The sequence below is a fragment of the Artemia franciscana genome, unplaced genomic scaffold, assembly GCF_032884065.1.
Source record: "Artemia franciscana unplaced genomic scaffold, ASM3288406v1 Scaffold_1064, whole genome shotgun sequence".
Taxonomy (NCBI): Eukaryota; Metazoa; Arthropoda; class Branchiopoda; order Anostraca; family Artemiidae; genus Artemia; species Artemia franciscana.
This window is the reverse complement of record NW_027062732.1, coordinates 81,248-99,088: the sequence shown is the minus strand read 5'-3', so window position 1 is coordinate 99,088 and position 17,841 is coordinate 81,248. Positions and strand designations below refer to the sequence as shown.

Here is a 17,841-nt window from a genome sequence, read left to right as displayed (position 1 = left end):
TAAAAAGAAAAAAAGGGGAAAAATACAAAAATTTATTTCATCATATACCATTTCAAAAACGAATGTATATACAGACCGGGACACCGGGATACAAATGACGACCGGGACACAGGGAATATAAATGGCGACCGGGACACAGGGACACAACTACAACGGGGACGCCGGGGGGCACAAGGGGATATAAATGACGACCAGGACACCGGGACACAAGGAATATAAATGAAGCCCGGGACACTCAAAGAGAAATCACAGACTGTTTAGGCAGGAATGTTTAGGCAGATTTTACTAATTGAGCCCTCAATGCTAATTGAGGGCTACTATTTTAACAGCCTCTATTTTTCGGCTGGTTATCATATTTACGAATTTTTCACTGTTTATTAGAATATAAATTAGCAAGTCTTTTCCACTGAATGTTTTTAAGTTTATTTTGGCCTCTGTGATCACCTTCATTATTGAAACTTTGTTTTTGGATTATTCTTAGGAAAGATTTAATGACAAAGTGACTGAGCATGAAAAAACAAAGGAATTTGAAGTTCAACTATAAAATAGAGAATTTAAAAGAAAAATCTGTTAAATATTGTGCATAGTGATTAAACATACATAAATATTGAATACATAAATATTGTACATAGTATTGTACATAAATATTGTACATATGTGATACATTGAGCAATCAGCAAAACGAGAGATTCAAAAATAGGGGAAAAAATTAAAGTAGAATTAAGATATTAAAAATAAGAAAAATAAACCATCACAGACCAAAAACAGAAAAAAGGGTCCTAGTGCCAAAGGAAGCCAAACCGCGAAAGTATATGTAGGCGATGAAGATTTATTTCAAATTAGATTTTTACAGTTTGATGGTATTTTTATAGTGCTGAATTGACTTTTCAGCTTCTCTACTTTTTAGTAAACAAAATGAACATTTTCTATCAATTCTTTAGCACTACTTTTTGTTCACTAGAGTCACCTATAAACGTAGATTTGGAGGAACTAAAATTATGACGGTGACCACATTACTCTTTACCACACAAATTTTAACATACGCAAATCTGCACCCACAACTCCTTAGCCCTAAACTCTTTAGCCCCACAATTCTTCCATCGCCACCCACAACTCCGCAGCAGTTAGAAATTCTCATTTGCATCAAAGTCTAATTTTTTGTCAAAGCCGCAATGGCTCCACTTTTCACCATAATTTGTAGTTAAGGGTTTGTTATTCTTTTGACTACAAGTTTATTACTAGATTTTTCCCCAAAAAATGTTTACTAAGGATACTTGCTGACATTTTCCTGTTAGTTCGTAAAAACCAAAGGTTTGGCAACAAAAATAATTATATTCGTAAAATATTAAAAAAAAATGGTGATAGAAACAAAAATTGTGTTAACAAATTAAAAAAAAGCATAATAATTGGATAAAAAGTTGAAAAAAGAAACTCTCAAGCTTGGAAGTCAGAATTTCTGATTTGCATCAAAGACTAATTTTTTGTCAAAGCCGCAATTGCTCCACTTTTCACCATATTTTGTTGTCAATAGTTTATTATTCTTTTGACTACAACGTTATTACTAGATTTTTTCCCAAAAAGTGTTTAAGGATACTTGCTGACATTTTCCTGTCAGGCGACAAATGATTTTGTCGCTAACAGAAGTGTTGGCGACAAAATCATTAAGTTTGTAAATTATTTAAAAAGTTTGGTAACAGAAACAAAAATTATGTTAACAAAAAGAGTATAGCAATTGGATGAAAATTTGAAAAAAAAAACTATAAGCTTGGAAAAAATATCGTTTTTTATAGCTTATATAAACAACCTGAAACCTGGCTTTGGTAAAAACTGAGGAGAATGATGCTTTGCGGCCATGTGACAAATTTAAATCAGGGTGCGCCTAATTGTTGTTAATATTAATTTAATTTAATTTAAAGTTGTTAATTTAATAAGCACAGCCTACTACGAAAGCACATCAGTGAAGGGATTTCTGGAAAATCAAACAATTTCTTAGATTATTATAAGAGACATGTGTCATGGATTCCTTATCTATGAAAAGTAGGTGTTATAAAATTAAATTTTATAATATTAAATTAAATATATTCTTTAAATTTTAAAAATCTGGTGCTACTTAAATGTAAATAATATCGGAAAAGTCCTCCGGGCAGGTATGAACCATCGTGATGATTTTCTTAAATAATCAGTTTTTGTGTTTTTTCACGTTTTATTGCTATACATTTTTCGCTTGTTTTGTGTAGATTTTTTTTTTCAATTTTTCCCAGTTTAGTTTTCTTTTCTTCTTTATTTTTTAGTTTTTCTCTCCTTTCTTTTTCTTTTTTTCTTTTTTAGTTTTTAGTTTTTTTCTTTTTTTAGTTTCTTATCTTTTTACTTTTCTTTTTTGGTTATTTTTTCTTTTTTAGTTTTTTTCTTCTTTATACTTTTTTTTAAGATTTTCAGTTTTTTTTGTTTTTCTTTTTAGTTTTTTTTTTTAGTTTTTTACCTTTTTTAGTTTTTTTAGTGTTTTTTTCTTTTATAACAATAATAAGGGGTAACGGTGTAACGGTAAAGATAGTGTAACAGACGGCCGGACCGACACTACATTTTTTTTTTATATATAGATAGATAGATGGATATATTTTTTTTGGTTAGTAGATTTAGTTTTTCTTTTCTTCTTCTATTTTTTTTCCTTTTTTAGTTTTTTCCTTTTTTTCTTTTTTATTTTTCTACATTTCTTTTTTGTTAGTTTTTTTCTTTTTTTTCTTTTGTTAATAGATTTAGTTTTTCTTTTTTTTTCTTTTGGTTTATATTTTTTTCTTTTTTTTAGTTTTTTCTTTTTTTTCATTTATTTATAAAGATGGAATCAAACAGTTCGCCATTGAGGCAATTGCCATTGAATTGCCTAAGCTCAATTGTCATTGAGCTTAGTTTTTCTTTTTTTTCCTCATTTTCATTTTTTTCCTTTTTTCAATTTTTTCGTTTTTTAGTTTTTCTTTTTTAATTTTTCTTTTTCAGTTTTTTTACTTTTTTTTTCTTTTTTTCTTTTGATTTTTTATTTTCTTTAGTTTTCGTCTTTTTTTTCTTTTTTTAGTCCTTTCTTTTTTAGTTTTTCGTTTTTTTCATTTTTTCTTGTTTTTAGTTTTTTTCCATTTTTAATTTTTTCTTTTTTTAGTTTCGTCTTTTTCTTTCTTTGATTTTTTGTATTTTTTTATTTTTTTAGTTGTTTTTAGTCTTTCTTTTTTCTTTTTAGTTCTTTTTTAGTTTTTTTTTCTTTTTAGTTCTTTTTTAGTTTTCCTTTAGATTTTCTTATTTTTTTATTTTTTTCTTGTTTTTTTTTTTTAGTTTTTGTCCTTTTTGTTAGTTTTCTTTTATTTTTTTTTGTTTTCTTCGTTTTTTTTTCTTTAGTTTTTTTTAGTTTTTTTCTTGTTTTAGTTTTCTTTTATTTCTCTTATTTTTTTCAGTTTTTTTTTCCTTTTTTATAGAAGATAGTGTAACAGATATACATGCAACTTATTTTCATATAGATAGATATGAGGGGGTTGAACCCCTCGTTAGTACCTCGCTCTTTACACTAAATTTTAAATATTGTCCCAATGCATTAAGAATGACCCCTGAATCACTAAAGACGTAGAATAAATAGTTGAAATTAGTAAAAATACTTCAGCGTAAAGAGCGAGGTACTAGGAGGAGGTGAGAACCTCATATGCGTAATAATTCCTGTTCGTTTTAAGTTTTAATGCTGCTCCTTACTTCCAGTTGAAAAAAAAACTTTTTCATATTTATTCTTTCATTGTTTCTTTTTAATAATGCTAGGAAATCCTGAGCTTCGTTCATGGAAATTTTCTTCCCCCATGACAAATTCCTCCAAGGAAAGTTCCCCCAACATATCCCCTCTTCTCAACCACTCTCCCAACCAACAAATCCCCCTGAAAACGTCTGTACACTTCCAAATAACCATTACTATATGTAAGCACTAGTTTGTAACTTGTAGCTCCTCCCACGGGGACAGTGGGGGAGTAAGTCGTCACTAAAGACATAGTTATAAGGTTTTTCGACTACGCTGAACAAAATAGTTATCTCAGTATTTTGATCCGCTGACTTGGGGAAAATAATTAGCGTGGGAGGGGGCCTAGGTGCCCTTTAATTTTTTTAGTCACTTAAAAAGGGCACTAGAACACTTTATTTCCGTTAGAATGAGCCCTCTTGCAACATTCTAGGACAACTGGGTCGATACGATCACCCATGGGGAAAAAAAAACTAAAAACAAAAAAACAAACAAACAAATAAACGCGCATCCTTGATCTGCCTTCTGGCAAAAAATACAAAATTCCACATTTTTGTAGATAAGAGCTTGAAACTTCTACAGTAGGGTTCTCTGATGCGTTGAATCTGATGGTGTGATTTTCGTTAAGCTTCTATGCCTTGTAGGGGGTGTTTCCCCCTCTGTTCTTAAATAAGGCAAATTTTCTCAGGCTCGTAACTTTTGATGGATAAGACTAAATTTGATGAAACTTATATATTTAGAATCAGCATTAAAATACAATTCTTTCGATGTAGCTATTGATATCATAATTCCTTTTCTTAGAGGTTTGATTACTATTGAGCCGGGTTGCTCCTTACTACAGTTCGTTAACACGAACTGTTTGATAAAACAAAATAGAAAGTGAAGAAACTTATTAGAATTTAAAAGTACACAACCATATTCCTTTTAAAACAGATACATAATAACGCCAATCTCGGTATTTGAAAAGATGTCTCACTTTCTTTGTGAAACAAAGCTCTTGTGTCTTTTGGGCCAATTTACGTCTTATATCTTTGGCCAAATGTGAAGAAAATAAAATTGACAAGTTAAAAATTTAGAAGACAAAAATATGTATTTTATTTATTCACATGATAAAAATTGTCTCAAGTTAGATGGAAACGATATAACAAATTGATTCAAACATAAGAAAAAAATTATTGGTTCTTACATAGAATTGGCTCTTACATACATTGGTCCTTGCGACAGGCAGGATTGAACCTTAACCCCATCATTTGGAGCCGTGGCCTAACCCACAGCGCTATCACAAGGTACCTTATATGTTGATTTTTAGAATAGACTGTTCACATACTTTTGATAAAAAAAAAATGTAAAGGATGATGTAGACTTGTTTTAAGTTATATAGTAATGTATGCAGGTTGTCATATACATTCTTCAAAATCTAGAGAAGGGAGACAAATTGTCACTGTCTCATAATATTGCTGTTATCATTAATTTTTGTTAAACTTTAAAGCATAATATAATAGTTAGCAATGCTAAATCAGCATCATCGAGTAATTCCTTCACACTTAAAAACTTATTTAAAAATTCATTTTTTAAGTTTTTGGTCACTATGGGCTTCACTCTTTACTATATCGCTGCAACTATGACGCATACCTCAAAACAATCGACTTATTACGGCTTTTCCCTAAATACAAAATATGTAGAATTCATTCAGGTCAAATTAAGGATAGAGAAAGTCAGAAAAGAAAGCGTGCCGAGGAACTATCAGCAGCAAGTTTTTTGGCATAGACTCTTTGAGCATCTTCATCAGTCATTGTAAACTTAAACATTAATAGATTTCTACGTGAACATATGTCTTATATAACTTGAATGACGTCACCGTCAAAGCAAAATGACGACAACTAATTTCATGACGTCAGCCGACACAGAAACATGACGTCACCTGACAACTAATTTCATGATGTCAGCCGACACAGAAACATGACGTCACCTGATCCACAGATCCACAGACAGACAACTTATTTTTATATATATAGATATATATATAGATATATATATATATATATATATATATATATATATATATATATATATATATATATATATATATATATATATATATACTAGCTGTTGGGGTGGCGCTTCGCGACACCTCAACACCTAGTTGGTGGGGGCGCTTCGCGCCCCCTCCCCCCCAAGCCCCCCCGCGCGCGTAAGTCGTTACGCGCCATATTAGTTACGCGCCATTGTGGTTGTGTCCCTATGTCCCACCTATGAATATATATATATATATATATATATATATATATATATATATATATATATATATATATATATATATATATATATATATATATATATATATATATATATATATATATATATATATATATATATATATATATATATATATATATATATATATATATATATATATATATATATATATATATATATATATATATATATATATATATATATATATATATATATATATATATATATATATATATATATATATATATATATATATATATATATATATATATATATATATATATATATATATATATATATATATATGTTTTTAAGTACGTAAAACTTGCGAATATACAACATTCTTTGCAGTCCCATTGTCTGTGCATATAAATAGACTGTCAGGTTTACCGACTCTTGAACATGCAATATATAATGGTCCATGGGAAAACAATCCGTATTCAGATCTATACCTCATGATTCTAATGATTGCCCTTGAGCTTTGTTGATGGTGATTGCTAATCGACCATTCCCTTTGTTGCCGTCGTCATTTATATGTCCCCCTGTGCCCCCCGGCGTCCCCGTTGTAGTTGTGTCCCTGTGTCCCGGTCGTCATTTATATTCCCTGTGTCCCGGTCGTCATTTGTGTCCCTGTGTCCCAGTCTGTGATTTCTCTTTGAGTGTTCCGGGCGTCATTTATATTCCTTGTGTCCCGGTGTCCCGGTCGTCATTTGTGTCCCGGTGTCCCGGTCTGTATATATATTCGTTTTTGAATTGGTCTTTTTTTTAGTTTTTAGTTTTTTACCTTTTTTATGGCACTTGGTATTAACCAAGTGACATATAGCAGTCGCCAATTCTGTCGGTCTGTCGGTCCTGGTTTTGCTACTTTAGGCACTTCCAGGTAAGCTAGGACGATGAAATTTGGCAAGCGTATCAGGGACCGGACCAGATTAAATTAGAAATAGTCGTTTTCCCGATTTGACCATCTGGGGGGGGGGGAGTGGGGGCCCGGTTAATTTGGAAAAATTAAAAAAGTATTTTTAACTTATCAGCGGGTGATTGGATCTTAATGAAATTTGATGTTTGGAATGATATTGTGTCTCAGAGCTCTTATTTTAAATCCCGACCGGATCTGATGACATTGGGGGGAGTTGGAGGGGGAAAATCTAAAGTCCCGGTTTTGCTACTTTAGGCACTTCCAGGTAAGCTAGGACGATGAAATTTGGCAAGCGTATCAGGGACCGGATCAGATTAAATTAGAAATAGTTGTTTTCCCGATTTGACCATCTGGGGGGGGGGGTCGGTTAATTCGGAAAAATAGAAAAAATGAAGTATTTTTAACTTATGAGTGAGTGATTGGATCTTAATGAAATTTGATGTTTGGAATGATATTGTGTCTCAGAGCTCTTGTTTTAAATCCCGACTGGGTCTGATGACATTGGGGGGAGTTGGAGGGGGGAAACCTAAAATCTTGGAAAACACTTAGAGTAGAGGGATCGGGATGAAACTTGATGGACAAAATAAGCGCAAGTCCCAGATACATGATTGACATAATTGGAACTGACTTGCTCTCTTTGGGGTAGTTGGGGGGGGGGGAGTAAGTCTTAAAAATTAGAAAAATGAGGTATTTTCAACTTACGAACGGGTGATCGGATCTCAATGAAATTTGATGTTTAGAAGGATATCGTGTCTTAGAGCTCTTATTTTAAATCCCGACCGGATCTGGTGATGGGGGCGGGGAGTTGGGAGGGGGAAACCTAAAACTTGGAAAACACTTAGAGAGGAGGGATCGGGATGAAACATGGTGGGAAAAATAAACACAAGTCCTAGATAGATGATTGACATAAACGGAACGGATCCGCTCTCTTTTGGGTAGTTGGGGGGGGGGGTATTTCTGAAAAAAAAGGTTTTTTTAACTTACGAACGGGTGATCGGATCTCAATGAAATTTGATATTTAGATGGATATCGTGGCTCAGAGCTCTTATTTTAAATCCGACCGGATCTGGTGACATTAGGGGGGGGGGAGTTGAGAGGGAGAAACCTAAAAATTGGAAAACACTTAGAGTGGAGGGATTGGGATGAAACTTGGTGGAAAAAAAAACGAGTCCTAGATACATGATTGACATAACCAGAACGGATCCGCTCTCTTTGGGGTAGTTGGGGGGGGGGGGGTTAATTCTGAAAAATTAGGAAAAATGAGGTATTTTTAACTTACGAACGGGTGATTGGATCTCCATGAAATTTGATGTTTAGAAGGATATCGTGTCTCAAAGCTCTTATTTGAAATCCTGACCGGATCTGGTGACATTGGGGGAAGTTTGGAGTGGGGTGACCTAAAATGATGGGAAACGCTTAGATTGGAGGGATTGGGATGAAACTTGGTTGGAAAAATAAGCAGAAGTCTTGCATACGTAATTTACATAATTGGAACGGATCCGCTCAATTGCGGGGGGGGGGGAATTCTGAAAAATTAGAAAAATGACGTATTTTTAACTTACGAAGGAGTGATCGGATCTTCATGAAACTTCATATTTAGAAGGACCTCGTAACTCCGATATCTTATTTTAAATCTCAACCGGATCATGCGTAATTGGGGGGGGGGCAGTTGGGGGGGGGACCGGAAATCTTAGAAAATACTTAAAGCGGTGAGATCAGGATGAAACTGGATGGGAAGAATAGAAAACTGTCTAAGATATGTGACTGACATAACTTGACCGGATCTGCTCTCTTTGGTGGAATTGGGGGGGGGGGGGTAATTTTGAAAATTGAGGTATTTGTAACTTACGAAAGGGTGACCAGATCTTAATGAAATTTGATATTTAGAAGGATCTTGTGCTTTAAAGTTCTAATTTCAAATTCCGACCAGATCCTCTGACATTCGGGGGAGTTGGGGGGGGGGGAAACAGAATTCTTGAAAACATGAAAATTGGAGTATTTATATCTTACGAATAGATGATCGGATCGTAATGAAATCTGATTTTTAGAAGGAATTTATGTCTCAGAGCTCTTATTTCAAATCCCGACCAGATCTTTTGACATTGTGGGGATTTGGAGGGGGAAATCTTGGAAAAACACTTGGAGTGTAGGAATCGGGATGAAGCTTGGTAGATAGAATAAACAAATGTCCTTGATACGTGATTGACAGAATCGTACTGGATTCGCTCTCTTTGGGGGAGTTGGGGGGAGGTGTTCAGTGATTTGGCGAGTTCGGTGCTTCTGGACGTGCTAGGGCGATGAAAATTGGTAGGCGTGTCAGGGAGCTGCACAATTTGACTTGATAAAGTCGTTTTCCCAGATTCGACCATCTGGGGGGCAAAAGGGAGAGGAGAAATTAGAAAAAATTAGGTATTTATAACTTACGAGTGGGTGATCGGATCTTAATGAATTTTGATATTTAGAAGGACTTTGTGACTCAGAGCTCTTATTTTAAATCTTGACCGGCATTAAGCCTCTCATTTTCCTTTTTAAATCAATCTATTGATTCATAGAATTGTGTTAAAGCTCATACCATATGATCTCTTGGCTCTTAGCTCTTCTCGCCTCGTCACAAGTGCCATATGAGCTCTTAGCTCTTGTATTTGTGTGTAAGTGGTTTTTAAGCTCTGATTACATGTTTAGAAAATGAACTCACATGAAATATGTGAAGCAGGAAGAATCATTTAATTTTACTAATCAACTTTCAGGGTATTGACTCTACAGCGGCTTGTGGCTTATCAACCTTCATTACCTTAGCAAATATAATAGGAAGTTATATGATTGGCCATTTGAAAGAATCAGCCTCTGTGAACATCATCCTGTTGACAGCTATTTGTAGGGTCTTGAGTGTCATATTCATTTTCTGGTGTCTCTACATAAATATCTATTCCGGAATGGTTACACTTGCTGTCCTTTTTGGAATTTTTTCAGGTAAACTTGCTTTTTTATGTTTCTTCCTCAATTAGAGTTGAAAGGATGCCAGGGGTGATGGTGGTGGCGAGGTGCCATGGTGATACCAGGCTGCCTATATTTATGGCACTTGGTATTAACCAAGCGACATATAGCAATCGCAAATTCCGTCGTACTGTGTGTCTGTCGGTCCCGGTTTTGCTACTTTAGGCACTTCCAGGTAAGCTAAGACGATGAAATTTGGCCAGCGTATCAGGGACCGGACCAGATTAAATTAAAAATAGTCAATATCCCGATTTGACCATCTGGGGGGGGGGGAGAGTGGGGGCCGGTTAATTCGGAAAAAATAGAAAAAATGAAGTATTTTTAACTTATGAGCCGGTGATGGGATCTTGATGAAATTCGATGTTTGGAATGATATTGTGTGTCAGAGCTCTTACTTTAAATCCTGACCAGATCTGATGACATTAGGGGGAGTCGGAGGGGGGTAACCTAAAATCTTGGAAAACACTTTGAGTGGAGGAATCGAGATGAAACTTGGTGGGAAAAATAAGCAGAAGACCTAGATACGCTATTGACATAATCGGAACGGATTTGTTCTGTTTGGGGGAGTTGGGGGGTGGGTGGTAATTCCGAAAAAATAGAAAAAATTAGGTATTTTTAACTTACGAAGGAGTGATCGGATCTTAATGAAATTTGAAGTTTGGAAGGATATCGTGTCTCAGAGCTCTTATTTTAAATCCCGACTGGATCTGGTGACATTGGGGGGAATTGAGGGGGGCCTAAAATCTTGGAAAACACTTAGAGTGGAGGGATCCGGATGAAACTTGGTGGGGAAAATTAGCAAAAGTCCTAGATACGTGATTGACATAACCGGAACGGATCTGCCCTCTTTGGGGGAGTTGGAGGGGGGGTTAATTCTGAACAAATTAGAAAAATGAGGTATTTTTAACTTAAGAAGGAGTGGTCGGATCTTAATGAAATTTGATGTTTGGAAGGATATCGTGTCTCAGAGCTCTTATTTTAAATCCCGACTGGATCTGGTGACATTGGGGGGAATTGAGGGGGGCCTAAAATCTTGGAAAACACTTAGAGTGGAGGGATCCGGATGAAACTTGGTGGGGAAAATTAGCAAAAGTCCTAGATACGTGATTGACATAACCGGAACGGATCTGCTCTCTTTGGGGGAGTTGGAGGGGGGGGGGGGTAATTCTGAACAAATTAGAAAAATGAGGTATTTTTAACTTAAGAAGGAGTTGTCGGATCTTAATTAAATTTGATGTTTGGAAGGATATCGGGTTTCAGAGCTCTTATATTAAATCTCGACCTTATCCGAAGAAGGGGAAGTTGGGGGAAAGGGGCGGAACCTAAAATCATGGAAAATGCTTAGAGGGGAGGGATCGGGATGAAACTTGGTGGGAAAAATAAGCACATGTCTTAGATGCGGGATTGACATAACCGGAACGGATCTGCTCTCTTTGGAGGAGCTGAGGGGGGGGGGTTCTAAAAATTAGCAAAAATGAGGTATTTTTAACTTGCGAAAGAGTGATCATATCTTAATGAAATTTCATATTTAGAAGGAACTCGAAACTCAGATCTCTTATTTTTTATTCTGACCAGATGCAGTGTCATTAGGGGGGAGGGGGGGGGGAAACGCTTATAGTTAACGCCTAATTTTCGAAAACGCTTATAGCGGAGAGATCAGGATGAAACTTGGTGGACAGAATAAGCCCAAGTCCAAGATAGGTGACTGACATAACCGGACCGGATCCACTATCTTTGGTGGAGTTAGGTGGTGGGGTTCAGTGCTTTGGTGAGTTTGGTGCTTCTGGACGTGCTAGGACGATGAAAATTGGTAGGCATGTCAGGGAGCTGTACAAATTGACTCGATAAAGTCGTTTCCCCCGATTCGAACATCTGGGGGGCTGAAGGGAGAGGAAAAATTAGAAAAATTGAGGTATTTTTAACTTGCGAGTGGGAGATCGGATCTAAAAAATGAGCTTGACCTCGTGACTCAGACCTCTTATTTTAAATCCCGACCGTCATTAAGCCTCTCATTTTCCTTTTAAAGCAATCTATTGATTCTTAAAATTTTGCTAGAGCTCATACCATATGAGCTCTTAGCTCTTGGCTCTTCCGACCTCGTCACAAGTGCCATATGAGCTCTTAGCTCTTGTTTAGTTTTTTTAGTTATACCTCATGATTCTAATGATTGCCCTTGAGCTTTGTTGATGGTGATTGCTAATCGAACATTCCCTGTGTTCCCGTCGTCATTTATATATCACCCTGTGCCCTCCGGCGTCCCCGTTGTAGTTGTGTCCCTGTGTCCCGGTCGTCATTTATATTCCCTGTGTCCCGGTCGTCATTTGTATCCCGGTGTCCCGGTCTGTATATACATTTGTTTTTGAAATGGTATATGATGAAATAAATTTTGTATTTTTCCCCTTTTATTCTTTTTATTTTTTTTTGGTTTTTACTTTTTTTTAGTTTTTTTAGTTTTTTTCTTTTTAGTTTTTTTTTTATTTTTATTTGTTTTTAGTTTTGTTTTTCTCCTTTATTTCTTATTTTTTTTCCTTTTTTTCTTTTTTTTTCTTTTTTAGTTTTTTAGCTTTTTTATTAGTTTTTAGTTTTTTTTTTTTTTGTTTTTTTTGTAGTTTTTACCTTTTTTTTTAGTTTTTTTAGTTTTTTTTTACTTATGTCCTGGTCTTCATTTATACTCCCTGTGTCCCGGTCGTCATTTGTGTCCCGGTGCTTTGTTGATGGTGATTGCTAATCGAACATTCCTTGTGTCCCGGTCGCTTTCTCTTTGCGTAGGCATCAAATCGATGGCTGTTTTGAACAGACGCACTAAATTATTATTTTCGTGGAAAAGATGTTGCAATTGGGAAACGATTGTCCTTTCAACCTTGGGAGAAATTTCGCAACGTGCATTCAATTCAGAATTTCTATCACTGATGAAGTACAATTGTAAAAATTTATGATTCTCGCCTGAGAATGGTAGAAGGGACCCTGCTCTATGATAAATTTGCCCTTTTACTTTGAAAGTAGACATAAATTGATCTGGATTTTCGATTTGGGCTCCAAACGACGTCATTTGGAAACGTGAGTTGTATTTTCTGATTTTTGACAAAAAACGCTTAGATTCTGACGTAGTTCCAGTAAGGAAAGTCTTCAATGGCTCTGGTGGTGCAGCCAACGTAAAAATTGCGAATATACAACATTCTTGGCTTTCCCATTGTCTGTCCATATACAAAGCCGTATGTACTAATAATGACGTCATATGCAAACGCTCTTTTTACAAACAAACAAACATGCATACACACAACTCGTTTTTATATAGATAGATTGATAGATAGATAGATACAATACAAATTAACTACGTAAAACTTGTGAATATACAACAGTCTTCGCTGTCCCATTGTCTGTGCGTATAAATAGATTGTCAGGTTTACCGACCCTCAAAGATGCAACATACAATTGTACATTGGTAAAGCAATCTGTATTAAGATCTACACCGCATTAGTGATTGCCCTTGAGCTTTGTTGATGGTGGTTGCAAATGCTAATCGAATTGGGAATTGCAATCTTTTAAATTGAAAAAGCAGATCCGTTGGAATCATGGGAATGCGAGGAATAAGAACAGCCTCACCCTCATAAGGCCCTGTCAAGATTGTGGCCTCTATTAGGTTTTCCATTGTTTTTTTTTACGGCAAGTCGCGTGCCATTGCAAAGCTTTGGTGGGTTGATATTTCTTAAAAGTATTATTGGTACGCCTATTTTTAGTTGTAGCACGTGTGGTGGAAACCCTGAAGGATCTATGGAATTTAAAAATTCAGATGGATAATTAACCGCTTCATTTGGTTCCAAAATACAAATTAACTGCGTAAAACTTGCGAATATACAACATTCTTCGCTGTCCAATTGTCGCTGCATATAAATAGATTGTCAGGTTTACCGACCCTCGAACATTCAACGTACAATTGTCCATGGGAAAAACAATCAGTATTAAGATCTATACCACATTTTTCTAATGATTGACCTTGAGCTTTGTTAATGGTGATTGCAAATGCTAATCGAATTGGGAATTGCAATCTTTTAAATTGAAAAGGCAGATCCGTTGGAATCATGGGAATGCGAGGAATAAGAACAGCCTCACCCTCAAAAGGCCCTGTCAAGATTGTGGCCTCTATTAGGTTTTCCATTGTTTTTTTTACGGCAAGTCGAGTGCCATTGCAAAGCTTTGGTGGGTTTATATTTCTTAAAAGTATTATTGGTACGCCTATTTTTAGTTGTAGCACGTGTGGTGGAAACCCTGAAAGATCTATGGAATTTAAAAATTCAGATGGATAATTAACCGCTTCATTTGGTTCCAAAACTGTGTCGACTGACTTGTAAAGGACTGCCTGGTCTCGAATCTTGGTCAAAACAATATTGTTGATTTCGTGGACGTCTATATTTTTGGGTGCGTGAATCGCTCTTTCACTTAGCCATTTATTATTTTTATAATTTTTTAGAATATTCGGAAATACTTTTTCAATCAATTCATTTTTGGACGTCACTAAATTACAGAAATCAGCAGGTAGTTGTATACGTCCTGAAATTGAGTCTACTGGGAGCTTTCCGTTTCCCATTGCCAGCAATTGATCTGAAAATGTTTGACCAGAGTCATCGTTTTGCAATCGGACACGCATATTTGTTGTTAATTTTAATGTTTTTACGTGTGCCCATAAATTAGAATTTTTCAGGCAAGCATTCATTTCGTCAGCAGGAGTTGATCTAGGTATTATAGGTAATGTTTGCCTGAAATCTCCCGCAAGCAATATTAATGTGCTGCCAAAGGGTTTCGACTTCCCTCGCAAATCTTTCAAGCATTGATCCAGAGCCTCGAGCGATTTTTTGTGTGCCATTGTGCACTCATCCCAAATAATAAGTTTGCATTGCTGCAATACTTTACCCATCCCAGATGATTTGGAAATATTGCACGTGGGAGTTTCTGTAGAATGCAAGTTCAGAGGCAATTTCAAAGCGGAATGAGCAGTTCTTCCACCAGGAAGCAATGTTGCGGCTATTTCGGACGACGCAATTGCCAACGCTATATCATTTTTTGATCGAATTGATGCCAGAATCAGTTTTATCACAAACGTTTTACCAGTACCTCCTGGCGCATCCAAAAAGAAAATTTCTCCAACGTTGTTATCGACACAATGCATTATCGTATCATAAATGTCTTTTTTTTCTGACGTTAACTTGGAAATGTTATTTTGTACATAAGACAATAGATCACTCGTACTGTAACTTTGTTCACGATCCAATTCTATACATGTATAAACAGCAGCGATACGGTTAGGTGATGGCATTCCCAAATCCTGAAGAGGTTTGTTTGCCATACGTACGCACAATTCTTCTATAACAACTAAAGTGTAGTTATAAATTTCTGATGTAAAATCAAAAGTCATATCTGACGTCTCTAACTGTTTTCGATGGAGTATATCTTCGGACATTTTTGACTTATATTTTTCCCATAACTCTGTAGGAGCTGATGGAGAGCAAGTTGTTAAAATGATGCCAAACAATGCACGAATTTGACTTGGGGTTGACGTTTCGCACGCGTCATTGATGCAGTTATCCCAGTGTTGGTCATTCTCCAATAAATTCAGAGCTTGGCATGCACTACGGTAAGTGTCATGTATAGTACCATTTACAGTCCTCAAATACTCAAAGGATGTCGGACCGGGTACATTCACCAAAAGCAGGCGTAGAAAGAAGCATTCATGTTGATTGGGGTGAACGGTGTAGTCTTCCTATTGTGGTATCTTTGAAGATGGTAGGTTGGCCGTCGACTGACTTACCCTGTTTTCGACGTTCAAATACTTTATTTTTAGTATTCCACGTGTAATACGAAGGCACTTCAGTATACAGCAGTTTTTTTGCAAAAGAATCATTTTTGCAAAGCGAAAAAAAAGCTGTTAATGTTGTATCCGGTGGATTTAGGACTCTTTGTTGCACGTTGGTTTCTGTGAAATCAACACGTTGACCATTCTGTAAATGTACCGCTAAGTGAACAACAGCTGGACTACGTTCATGTATCGGAAATGAAAGAATTCGCCAAACAGCTTCATTACTGCTTATGTATCTTCCAGCCTGATATTGTACGATTTCATCGAAATCTTTGATTTCGGGCTGCAAGCCAAAAACTGCCATGTCACTGCCTTTGTTGACGTATTTACATATGTATTTGATTGCCTTTACGGAGTTACAGTATTCAACGTTTATGTGTGCATTAAATGTTTTTGATAATAATGGGGAATATGGAACAACCCACTGGTTATCTACTTCGATGGTGGTACCGTTACGCTTCTTTATTATTGCTGTTTTACCGCCATCTTCATTAGATCTTCTTCTATATTGTGGGTAACCATCATTGCCAGTAATTGTGTTTGATACTAAAAGTTAAGGATATTGCTTTGTGCACCTTCCTTTGGCCATGCATGGGGAATTTTTGTTCAGTGCACCGCAAGGTCCATGTATCATATTTTTTACAATAATATCATGTAACCCCTTATCGACATTTTTATCAGGTATTTCAGCGGAAATCACATCATCAATTTCGTTCGAAGTAATGTTTTTATGTAGCCAGATTAGTATATGTGCGTGTGGCAAACCTCGTTTTTGCCATTCCACTGAGTACATCCAGCATCGCACTGACCCAAACACTTCATGTTTTACAATGTAGTTTATCAGTGATTTGAACTTTTGCCGGAAGACACGGGCCGTAATGTCATGCCTATGAACCGCCGATTGTCCTTGAAGTAAAAGCTGCAGTATCTCGTCCCAAGATTGATTACATGTAAATGTAATAAATAAATCTGGACGACCATAGAGACGAACATACGCAATAGCATCTTGAGCATATTCATGCATATGACGGGGACTGCCAGCATATGACGAAGGTAAAATTGTTAATCTTCCAACGTTTGTGGTATTACCGCCATTTATAACTGCATCTTGCAAATGAATGTATTGTTCAGAGCGGAGCTTGGTCTGATTCAGGCGGATATATAGCAAACGTTCTGATTCAATTTTAGCATACATATCAACGACGAATTGGTGAAACAATTCACAGCATTTTAAAATATAATTTTCTTCATCCTGCCGAATCATTAGTCTATAGGAATAATAATGCATTGCACTGCATTTCTTATTCATTTCTTTGTTAGTGGCTGGATTCATCAATTTAATATTAAAGTGATAGCCGTCGGCTCCATCCCATAAAATGATAGTATATTGTAGGGCATCGTAGCATCGATGAGTTTCAGCAATTCTTAACAACTGAGCGTTTCGCTTATGAAGAATAATATCTCGAGGTAAAAACTGATCACCGACCATAACGATTGCCACTTCGTCGATAGTTGGAGCATTGTATCTACGCACATGTTGGCCAGGAGGCGTTTTGTCAGCGGAAATAACAATTTTATGCGTATCAGTAGGCATCAAATCGATGGCTGTTTTGAACAGACGCACTAAATTATTATTTTCTTGGAAAAGATGTTGCAATTGGGAAACGATTGTCCTTTCAACGTTGGGAGAAATTTCGCAACGTGCATTCAATTCAGAATTTCTATCACTGATGAAGTACAATTGTAAAAATTTATGATTCTCACCTGAGAATGGTAGAAGGGACCCTGCTTTATGATAAATTTGCCCTTTTACTTTGAAAGTAGACATAAATTGATCTGGATTTTCGATTTGGGCTCCAAACGACGTCATTTGGAAACATGTGTTGTATTTTCTGATTTTTGACAAAAAACGCTTAGATTCTGACGTAGTTCCAGTAAGGAAAGTCTTCAATGGCTCTGGTGGTGCGGCCAATAGAGGAAGTTTAACTTTTCCTGAGGCGCAACACATTCCCATTGTTTCACCATTGAATTTCAAGGCCTTGCAATAGGGACAAATTTTAGACA

At 36.0% G+C, this 17,841-nt stretch overlaps 1 protein-coding gene across 4 annotated transcripts in view; it reads left to right on the top strand.

Moving 5' to 3' along the window:
* Window positions 1-17,841, top strand: part of LOC136042304 (myb-like protein X) — a 69,054-nt gene that overhangs the window by 14,442 nt on the left and 36,771 nt on the right. For 3 of the 4 annotated variants that reach the window (XM_065727257.1, XM_065727258.1, XM_065727255.1), the window contains exon 2: window positions 9,680-9,902. The exons of the other annotated variant lie outside the window; for it this stretch is intronic. The gene's annotated coding sequence lies outside the window, so the exon portion shown is untranslated. The remainder of the gene's footprint in view (window positions 1-9,679; window positions 9,903-17,841) is intronic. 4 annotated transcript variants of the gene reach the window in all.